An 11,033-nucleotide genomic window follows, 5' to 3' on the forward strand; every position below is an offset into this window, starting at 1 on the left:
TCTAGTTTTACAAAAACCCATGATGCCCCCAATGGCATTTGGACCCCCAACTAACCCCTTCGGAATGCTCATGGCAATAATGTGCATCCCCCAAACCCTCGCCCGCTTTGAATCCACTTTGAAGTTGTCCTCCTATTTTCGGGCAGTTCGACCATGGCCCCCTCAGTCACCCAATCCCAAACGTTTCTTGGATCTGCCTTGCGTATCGACTTACAGGTCTGGGCAATTTTTCATTTGGGGAAAACCTGACCCCTTATCGTACTCATTGAAACTTTGGTACAGGGTCCCTGGTAACGTAGTGAACACCTTTTTTCGACTAGGGGGAAGGGGGGGCGAAAAGCCGAAAAAGCATGACAGAATACTGGTGGACCCTCTATTTCCAAGGACGAGGGGGTCTCGTTGGGGGGTTTTTTTATATAAAACCCGGGTTTGCATGGGATTTGTCCTATTAAACGTTAGTCTCCCCCGCAAGGGAATGGAACATCGGGCATTTGTGTACTTCGGGGGGGCTTGTCCTCCTCCTTTTCCTCTAAAAGGGAGGCATGGGATTGAAATAATCGCTCGGGGCAATGTACTTATTTTATTTATTTGGGGGTCCAATTCGGGTTCTATTTTGCGTTCATGGCGCAGACCTTTCCACGTTGAACTGGGGGACAAATTTTAATTATGCTATTTCCCTCGCGTTGAACCCCCGGGAAGGGGCTTTTTTTAAAACACAGCAAAAACACGGGGGGGTTTGGGAAAACGACAGAAGGGCGGGGATTGTTGACACTCCGATTTTGTAGGCCACCCGCTTTCCCACTTTTTTATTTTGCTTTCAAACTGTTTAAAACCCAAAAAAAAAAATAATTTTTATATATTGGCTTTAAAATTTCAGTTTTGGTTTTTACTCCCGGGTTTATCCCCTTGCCGACCGCCTTTAAGATAAAAAGGAAATTTTCCAAAATCCCCCTAAAATTCAAAAATGTGCCAAAAACGAACAGCCAGTTTAAATAGGTTTTTGGGGGTATTTTGTAGGGTTATCTTTTGCCTGCTTGTGACTCCCCTTCCTTATCCATAATAAATATTTTTTATAAAGTTTAGACATTAATCCGGGGTGTGTTATTTTTTTTCTATTTAATTTATTTAAAAACTTTCTCTTGACAAATTTACCAAATTTTTTTTATTTTTTTTCTTGTTGATTAAAACCATACGACCATCTTTTTATGCAATAAAATTTTTACTTATCTGTTTTTTTAATTATATTTTCCCTTTTTTCGCAAAAATCGGGCCAGGGTTGATGTTATTGGATGTAAAATTGAAATTTATTAATATAAGTCATTAAAAAAAACGATACAGTATCAGTAAAAGAAAAGGAAAAGAATTTTTAAAACTTTAAATGCTTATAATAAAAGAAACTAATTTTTGATATCGAAATAATTAACATCGAAATTTTTTTTTTTAAAAACAAAACTTTTGGGGCTTTTTTTTCTTTTCTGACCGAAAAATATTATAATTATTCCCTATTAGTTATAAGCTTTAAAAATTTTGTATAAATTTTTTTTCTACTTTTTTTTACTGTTATCATTTTTTTTTGACGAAATACCTGGGGAAAATTTCCCGAAAAAGGGGCGAAACTAAAAAAGTTTTGGGGGGTTTTTTAAAAATAACATTTAAAATGTTTTTAGGGGATAAAATTATTCAGAAATTTAAAAAAAAAATTAAAAAATAAGTATTATTTTCCTTTACCATCCAAGCCTTACAGGAATTCATTTTAAAAGAATTTTTTGTTTTTTACAAGAAACAAGATTATTTTCGGGGAAAAAAAAAAATAAATGGGGTTCAAATAATATAAAAATATTTGAAAAACTTCAAAATTATTTTTTTTTTTTTAAATTTTTTTTGTAATATTATTTAAAATTTTTTATTAATAGTTTGATTAAATTTAAAAAATTTTATATCATTGAAATTTTTAGTTAAAATTTGACTAAAATTTTCCCCCTTTTTTTTCCTTTTTGGTATCTTCCCCATATATTGAAGTATTTTTGTTTTAAAAAAAAATTTTTTAAATGGAAAATAATTTGTCGTTTATTTTTAAATTTAAAAATAAAACTGTTTTTTCCCCTACTTAAATTTTTTTTTTTCTAAAATTAAAATTTCATCCAAAAAACAGGAAAAACCCCCAAAGAAATGTGTATAAAATTTGGTATATTTGTATTTTAGCTACAAATGTAAAAGAAAAAACCTATATTTCAATATCTTAGATGAAAGGCATATAATACTTATTTTTTTTAAGCTTCAACTTCATACAATATGTACTTAACACTTTTTTATGATTATTTTAAAAATCCAAGCAGCTTATTTTTAGGTGAAACGCCTCATCAACAGCTATTAAATTTTATAATTTATCACAAATTTATCTAAATTTTTTTGCAAATTATGCAATTATTTCAAATTAAAATTTAAACCCACAAGAAAAAGGATTAAATAAATTATAATATTTATGTTTACCTCAAGTACAATCAATTTATAGAATTTAAAATATGTACATGCGTTTGTCACAAAATTAGATCTCTGTGAACTCTTTTAATATTATTTTATAGTATATTATATTGTTATATGAGCTTTTGTGATATGATAAACAAATTCGCAATGTCAGGGCTTTAATAATGGAGGAATATTACTCGTTTATGTTTTTTTTTTATTTTTTTAAACATTTAGATATCTACACAAGTCACTTTTTATAAAATAATCCCCCAAAATTTTAAAATTTCTTAAAATAAATTTGAGTATAAATTTCGTTTAAATTCAATAAATACGCAAATTTTGTGTATTTTTGTTACTTTATACGTGTGTCAAGAGAGTATATATACATATTTTGTTAAAACTTTAAAATTTTTGCAATTATTTTATGTTATAACTTACATATAAAACTATCATATACATACTACATTACATACAATTCACACCACAAAAAGGAAATATCAATATTTTAGAAGATGATAGTATCAACACACACATTATGAAAAAAAAGTTTACATAAACCCATGTATTATATTCTTAATATCATTTTTGTATTAAAGCATAGGAACTTTAAATTTATCGACCAAACTAGAAAAAATCAATTTTATTAATCTTCATGACGTTTCGATCATGAAATTTTGTGGGTTTTTTATCAAGGAAAAATAAATCAAATCATAACAGAAGTTCACAAGTTGACAAAAACAATAACAATTATTGTCAACTTGTGACTTCTGTTATATTTGATTATGTTCACTTAAATAAAGACCACAATTACATGGTCGAAACGTCGTGAAGATTAATAAAATTGATTTTTGCTAGTTTGATCGATATTTAATTTTCTTTTTTATTGACTAGAAATTGGAAAGAATTACATTTATGTGAAATTCAGCATTTTTAAAAATTTGTGACAATTTATTAATCCTTCAAACATTTATAAGAGTTACTGTCTTAAATAATTGTTATTTGCTATATTTGGTTCAATAATTTTTTTGTGTATACAAGTACATAGAAGAAGATAAATTGTATATATATATTATATTCCAAATAATTATATCTTATAAACTATTTAGAAAATCAGACACATGTTCACACATGAACTTTTGTTCTCACAATAATTGATATTATCACTTATCAAAATAGTGACCCTACAGCACGATATATAATATGGAATATTGCGAGAATATTGTTTTGCAAGATTGGAATATTGAATGGAATATTCCTGAAAGCTTTCAATAATATACATATTGTGCAATTTTCTGCAATGATACCGATATATTTCTGCAATATGAATTATAATATTTATAAATATTGCTAAAATTCTTATTTTTTATTTTAAAAATTAAACTGATAAAAATAATATTTATACAATATGGTTGCAATATTTATAATATGGCGCAAAATTGAAATTATGTAATATTTTAGCAATATTACGTGCTGTAGAAGATTTTTCTTCCTAAATCATCTAAATTGTGTACACACACATATACAATATAATACATATGCCCCCCCACGCAAAAATACAACACGTCAATATATTTTGTATATATAAATAATATACATATATATTATGCAAAATACTTGAAATATTTTTTTACGGCTTTTTTTACTAATTTGTCAATTTATACTTAATGAAAATATCAAAGAGTCATTTGATGCGTTTTTTTAAATTTTTTAACGTCTCTCTAACTAAAATTTTATTGAAAGTAACATATAAAACTATAAAGTCACCAGATAATAATTAAAAATGGTAATAATTCAATCGACCAACTTTTGCAAATAAGTAATTTAAATTTAATTTTTCACAACGTTTCGGCCGTAAGTTTCGGCTCTTATCAAGTGCTATAATATAATATTAACAATTATTAGAAAATAAAATAATAATAAAAAAATATATAGAAACCTTTCACACGTTAATACGTAAACATACCTATGTTCTTAAAAAAAAGTAGATCACAACTTTTTTAAAAAAAAAAATTCGATCTTAGAATGATATGATATAAAAACCCTGATAGTATGAAAACGAAATCCAGAGAATTCCAAGATCAAATTTTTGTTTTTAAAAATTGTGATCTACTTTGTTTTAAGAAAATAGGTTTTTGCGTATTAACGTGTGAAAATTTCTATATATTTTTATTTTTTTTTTCTAATAATTGTTAATATTATATTATAACACTTGATAAGGGCCGAAACCCATGGCCGAAAAGTTGTGAATATTCAATAAAATTTACTTATTTTCCAGAGTTGGTCGATTGAATTATTACCATTTTTTATTTAAGTAAATTTTCATTGTGAACAAATTTTATATTTTTTTTATTTTCCACAAAAATCTTTTTTTCAGTCATCTATAACTCGAAAAATTATTCGATAATTAGTCGACATTTTTGTTAAGAAAAAAATCGATTTTTATTTAATAAAAAAAATCATTTTAAAGAACATATATGGATGATTTTGAGACATCTTGTGTATGAGTGTGTGTGTAAACTTAATAGTGATACAAATATCACAATATCATATATAGTTGTTTTACAATATATAAAATATGTTTTGTATTGACATAGTATATTACATTTTCATGACATGTTATATGTACAATTTAATTTATTTTTTATTAATAAAAAATTTTAAACTTTTATTCTATTTAATCAGATAAAGTTTTATATCTCGATAATGAAGCATTAGACATGGAATAATTTTAATTTTATATTTTTGTTCGATCGCTGTAAGAGATTTGTACAGGGTTTTATTATTTATTTCCTAACTAAAGATAGTTTTTTCTTCCCTTTTCTCCACTTCCTCTTTTTTTTTATTTTTTCTCATCCCCTTTTTCTAATTTCGAATAGATTAAACTATAGAAACCAAACAGAAGTTTTTTAGTTTATTTTTACCTGGATTTATCTCAATTTAATTAATTTAAAAAAAATTTAAATCATTATGTAAATGTATAAATAAAAATTTAGAAAATCAGGAAACTTATAAAATATAAAAATTTTTTTTATAATTTTTCCTTTACATTTTTATTGGGCAATATATAATTTTTAATATTTTTAAAAAAAAATTTTACCTCAATATTTTTCATGGAAATTTTTTTTTACATTTTTACCCATGTTTTTGATATACATATATTAGTGTTTTTTTTAATTGAAAATAATATTAGGGGAATTTGAACATTTCATGTTGGGGCCTTTTTAAAACTTTTAAAACCCCCAAAAAACGATTTATATATCAGAAAAATTTAAAAAAATTTACCTGTTCCCTTTTCCCAAATTCTCTTCCCTTTAAACAAAGGCCATTCTTCCGTTTTTCCTTTCCAAAAAAGTTTCTCCAAATTTTTGCCTTTTTTCAAAAGGTTTTTTATTTTTTAGAAAACAGAGTGTTTTCCTCTATGATCGAGCCTTTGTTTTTTCACCCCTTCTGTAATGGTTTCCAAATTTCCATCTGACCTATCATACAGGGCGTTTGCCCAATCGTCGAGTCTTTTTCCCCCTTCTTTTCTGGTTATTTTAAAATGTGTGATTTTCAAAGTTTTTTAGTATGTGTGTTTTGTGTGGTGTTTTGGAAATATTTAATTTTCTAACACTAGATTACACTCACTTCCAGATGGGGAGCACAAAACATCTTATAGTCTCCATGTTTGCCTGTATTCATCTTGTTTCCACGATTCGTCGAAAGGGTCATAACTGCGTGGCATTGTACTGGTATTTTAAGGGAATCTTTTAAATTCGGGTGCGAAATTGGATACAGCATAGATTCGGGGTCTAAAATAATGTCCCATCAAATGATTTTACGGGTTCATGTTAAATCAATTACAAAATTAGGATTTTTAATGCATTTGACAATTTTTATTGAACATAGCATCACCCAAAATCCTGTAAATAATAATGAATAATAAATAATAAAAAATAATTAGTTAATTTTAATATAACCAAAAATTGCTCAAACTGTGACTGTAATGACAAAATATTCAGAGGTTTGAGAAGAAAAACATCAATATTTTTTAATATTAACTAAAAATTTTAATTTAATTTTCAAATTAATTAAATAAATTAAATTTCACTTTTTTTTTTATAGTAACGAAATATTAATACTTAATAAAGCTAATAAAGAGCAAAAATATGGGATATTAGTGCTATTATGGGTATTAGATAAAAACTGCAGTTTTTTTAATAACGAGTTACAGACTAATAGCCATAATAATTTTGCTCTTTATTGGCCTTATTAAGTATTAATATTTCGTTTTTTTTTCAAATTTTATTTAAAGATTAATTTAAAAATTTTTTTCGTTACAGCCATAGTTTCACAATATTCGACCATTTTATTAATTAATAATATTAATCAAATATCCAACTTATTTAAATTACTAAATTAAATTCGATTGTATTAATTAAAGTAACAATTAATTAATATTTACTTATATTAATTAAATTATTTTTGCATTAAGATTTGAATTAAGGCTCCTTGGTTACCGTAACCTTTTTAAAAAATTGTGACGCTAGAAGCTAAAATAGAAGTAAAAAATACAGTTGAAAAATTACATGCTACTTTAGATAAAAATATATTTTGATGAAAGACAACTTCAACTTTACACACTTTTAAAATATTCCGAAACTTTATAATCAATCAACTGCTGTAAAATCAGTGTAATGTTCACAATTTTACGGTTATTGGGTTGACTATCAAGGGAAAAATAGTTTTTGGAATATTTTAAAAGTGTACTAAAATAAAGTACGTTTCATCAAATATCTTTTTATCTAAAAAAGATACACCCCAAATTTTCAGCATGTATTTTCTCCCCTTCTGACGTCACAATCTAACATAAATGCGACTAATACCAAGCCTCAATTAAATACTTTAACTATATTAAATTTAAAAAATTATATAAGGATATCCTGTATAATACAATATTGAAATACGGGATGTCTCTCCTATAGAAATTGCTGAAACTAATCACTGTCATTTTTAATGCATGCAGTTATTGAGAAACAAAAATTATATTGGAAAGAGGAAAGTCTGCAATTTTTAATGGATTAAATAAAAATGTTGTATACCAGTTATTTTATTGATAAAAAGCATGAAAAATGCTAATAATCACATAAGCTAATGAAAAATATTTTCAATAGCGCCAGATTTAATAGCAGCTATTAAAAGGATCGTCAATAACATTAAAAATGACATATTAAAAAAGTTTTTACGATTTTTTCGTAAAAAAACGAATTTTGTACAAATTCAAATGGTGTGCACTTCGAAAATATTTATCATTAGCTTACATATGTGATTATTAGCATTTCTTCCATTACTTTTTATCAATAAAAAAAACCCTAGTATATAAATTTTATTTATATCCATTAAACTGTAGACTTTCCTTTTTTCAACACAATTTTTGTTTTCCCCAATAATTGCATGCTTTAAAAAAAAATGACAGCTCATTAGGTTTCAGAAATTTTCTATAAAATACTCTGTATAATAAAAGAATTGTAAAGGAGGATATTACCTTAGCCACAGTTCTTCTGACAAACAAATGTTGTATACATTCCACAAATAATCCATTTCCAGTGGAATTGACGGTGATTTTTTCATTGTCAACCATAAAACTGCACTCTGTATCAAATTTAAAATAACTTTTGCAGAAAATCTTCCTTGTACATAATCGTATATTCCAATATGTAACCAGATTCCCAAAAAGGACTCCAAAACCGAAACAATATTCTCATTCTGAAGTCTCAAATTCCCACGACCCAAAATTATACAGGCGAGGGGGCATAGGCATCAGTTTATCCCTCGACAATACAATCTTCGTTAAACGTTTGGCGACAACTTATAGTCTTTCCGTAGCATCAGCAATAAACAAAGCGCGGTCTGCCCCGACTAAATTATCCTCGCTGAAAACCCTCGTGGTGCCTTAGCAAACGTGTAGAGTTTCGAGGGATTCGATCGATAAGTTTTCAAAATAGGATCCATCGTAAAGTCCTCAGAGTACAGATACTCGTTCATCACTTTCTTAAATGCCACAGGATCGTTCTGTTGGCCAAATCCGGCCAGGAATCACCAATTTCCAGAACAGATCAGCCAAGAGATTGATGTCTAGCAGTCGCAGATTCTCCTTAATACCAACGTACGCAATAACTTCGACAGGCGCGAGGGTCTCCCTACCCTTCAAATCCTTCAATCGACGTTCCCTTCTCCCGCATGTTTCGTATCGCCACCTCCTGCTCCTTGGAATACAACATCCTTGCGTTCTCTTTCACGGTATGTCTCTGAAACCAAACCGGCGTACCCTTCTAGCGCCTCCCTCTGTCGTCTCTTCCTCGCCCACGTACAGCTTCAAGCATCAAGGCTTTTAATCACCACTCGATTTTTATTCTTGACGCCACAGCTTCTAACTTCCGCTGCCGATCAATTTCCGCAATTAATTCTGCGCTGCATATCTCGCGGAGAACTTCGTCGGTCATGTCGGACAGAATTTTTTCGCTCAATATTTCGTACATTTTTTATCTCCGGGACATCCTCTTTTGCGATGATAGAGCAAACTCATACGCCCGGTTTCCTCGTACAGGCTGTTGTAAATCTCCTTGACTGCTCCTCGATCCATTGCATCTTCCTCGCGTGCTCCAGCTTCGCTTTCTCGGCCTCTAATTTCTTTTGTATATTTCTTCTTCTTCTCGACCCCGTTTTTCCCTTTTTAGGAGAATTGGATTTTTCATTATTTCGTTTCCATCGTTTATATTTACCGAATGCTGTGCGGAAAACGGGGTGGAAAGGTAACTGCTGGGGGAAAACCGTGTGGGGAAAGGGGCCATATTTTAAAATATTTTCCGGTCTTGTTTCCGAGAAGACATTTCCCATTTGTAGCTACAGCAGAGTCTCTACGTTTTCGTAAAGTTTCCTGCTTAGAAAATGTGATGGGATTGTATGGGGAAACGCGTTATTACTGAAAATATTATTGCTGCCAAAACTTCAGTCTTACTGTCTTCACCAGTCATTGCATTCTTATTTTTAGGTTGCTTATTGGAAGCTATTTTGTCTGCTGTGGAAAGTTGAGGCTTGCATTCGAATATACTTGTTTTTTTGGTTTAAGCCCCATGGATGTATTTTAAAATTGGAAGACATTCGGCGGGATCGGTTTTAGAACTGATATAAGTCTAGGTACATTTGACGTTGTAAATTTTTTGTATTAGCGGACTGTTTTTTTAATTTGTGTAGAACGAATATCCTTTACAGCTTTCTGGTTTTTGTCCCGGATCGATGGCGCCCTTCTTCATCTTCTTCTCCACTCCGAATTCGTCCAGATGCTTCGTAGAAAGAACATCGTATTTTGATCTACAATATTAATGGATTCAGGCAACAATAACCATGTTTTTCGAAGTTTGTCATGTGGTTTGTGTTTTTTGTAAGTCTTCTCTGGCATTTTTCCCCAGCGATGCACTGTCCAATAGTGAATTTTCAAAATTCTCTTGGGATTCTATCAGATGGTGGGCCCTCTACTCCTGTTGTATACTTGTTGCGGGCATGCTAAAGTTCCGGCGATTTAAGAGAACATACAATTCATCGTTGGATAAATTTAGTCCTACTTTTCGCAGAAATATTTAGCCTCGTTCTCGTTCTCAAAGCCAAGGGAAACCATTAATTCGTACAACGGAAAGGCTGTCAAAGTGCTTCTGCAATACGCCTTCACCATTATCGAGAGGGCTTTCAGTCAACTTGATTGAAGTATCTTAACAGATACAAGCGTTCAATAGTCGTCTCTCGCACAAGTTGAAAGAATTTGTAAAATTTTTCGAGTCCAGCGCGAATAGGGGTTTTTATGGCAATTGAATTCTGGCGAAATTTTGCACCGATTTTGGCAACTGTTGCAGGTCGTTACAGAAAAATTTCCGTTGTTCAGATTTAGCAAAACATATACGCTCTAAATTCTGACTCATTCTCGCAGATGATGCCCTTCAATCTTAAGTCTTGATACTGTATTTCAAGGTCCCGCAGACATTTCGTTAGATTTTCTCCGAATTGATTTTCTTATCGAACACGACGCGTCCCTGCGCAGAGTTCCTCTCCGAACATACTATGTGAAAATCTGGCGCACTGCTCTATCAATTCCACGCTTTCCGCGCAGCATAGCTCCTGCTGAGTGTATCCTTTCCTGATCCCCCTCGTCCTGTCCCAGAGAAAATGATACCACTCTGCCAGATTCGTGCCTCTTGCTCGCAGAGATCCATTATCTCGTGCAGCAGGTAGCTCATGGTCATTTTTCAACGACCTCACCGGCCTCAATTCATGGGCATCGGCTCCTCCTGGTCCCCGGAGGATCTAGAATACTGTTTTAAAGGCATTTGCGTGATTTTTTTTGTTTTTCGTTACCTTCTAGCTGCTCGTATGGCGCGATTTGCCTCTGCGACTCGCGCATAAACGCTCCTTTTCTGGCACATGTCCGGACAGATGCCGCTGGTTATCTTAGCTGACGCAAGTGAGGCTGGCTTGACTCGTTTCGTTCTCATAATGCGTCTCTGGGTTCCAAGACTTGTTTTTGTCCCGCCGTGAGA

At 30.7% G+C, this 11,033-nt stretch overlaps 1 pseudogene; it reads right to left on the reverse strand.

The window, feature by feature from the left end:
* Window positions 1-6,093: 6,093 nt before the first annotated feature.
* Window positions 6,094-11,029, reverse strand: LOC146723985 (uncharacterized; annotated as a pseudogene).
* Window positions 11,030-11,033: the final 4 nt, after the last annotated feature.

This window comes from Nylanderia fulva, unplaced genomic scaffold, assembly GCF_048542155.1.
Source record: "Nylanderia fulva isolate GAGA-0341 unplaced genomic scaffold, ASM4854215v1 Scaffold1569, whole genome shotgun sequence".
In the NCBI taxonomy this organism is placed as follows: Eukaryota; Metazoa; Arthropoda; class Insecta; order Hymenoptera; family Formicidae; genus Nylanderia; species Nylanderia fulva.